Below are 317 nucleotides of genomic sequence, written 5' to 3'. Positions count from 1 at the left end.
GTGTAAAGACACGAAACGATCGGTCTGTGCAAGAAACTGAACAGTATTTATATTGTTTTTTACCTCTGATTTACCGCAATGTCCGAACTGTCCAGAGCGCGTTCATGCGATCCGCCGTAAAGCAAGAAGAAGAAGAAGACGCATCACGCGCTGGCTGTCGAGGACGTGCTCGGGACAGTTCGGACATTCAGGTGAATCAGAGGTAAAAAACGATATAAATACTGTTCTGTTTCTTGCACAGATCAATTGTTTCGTGTCTTTACACATCAATGTATCGTCACGAGCTGCAGGGTTTAATTTGGTTTTGTTTGTGTATT

Source organism: Sinocyclocheilus anshuiensis, unplaced genomic scaffold (assembly GCF_001515605.1).
Source record: "Sinocyclocheilus anshuiensis isolate Anshui unplaced genomic scaffold, SAMN03320099.WGS_v1.1 scaffold524, whole genome shotgun sequence".
In the NCBI taxonomy this organism is placed as follows: domain Eukaryota; kingdom Metazoa; phylum Chordata; class Actinopteri; order Cypriniformes; family Cyprinidae; genus Sinocyclocheilus; species Sinocyclocheilus anshuiensis.
This window is presented reverse-complemented; position numbering follows the sequence as displayed.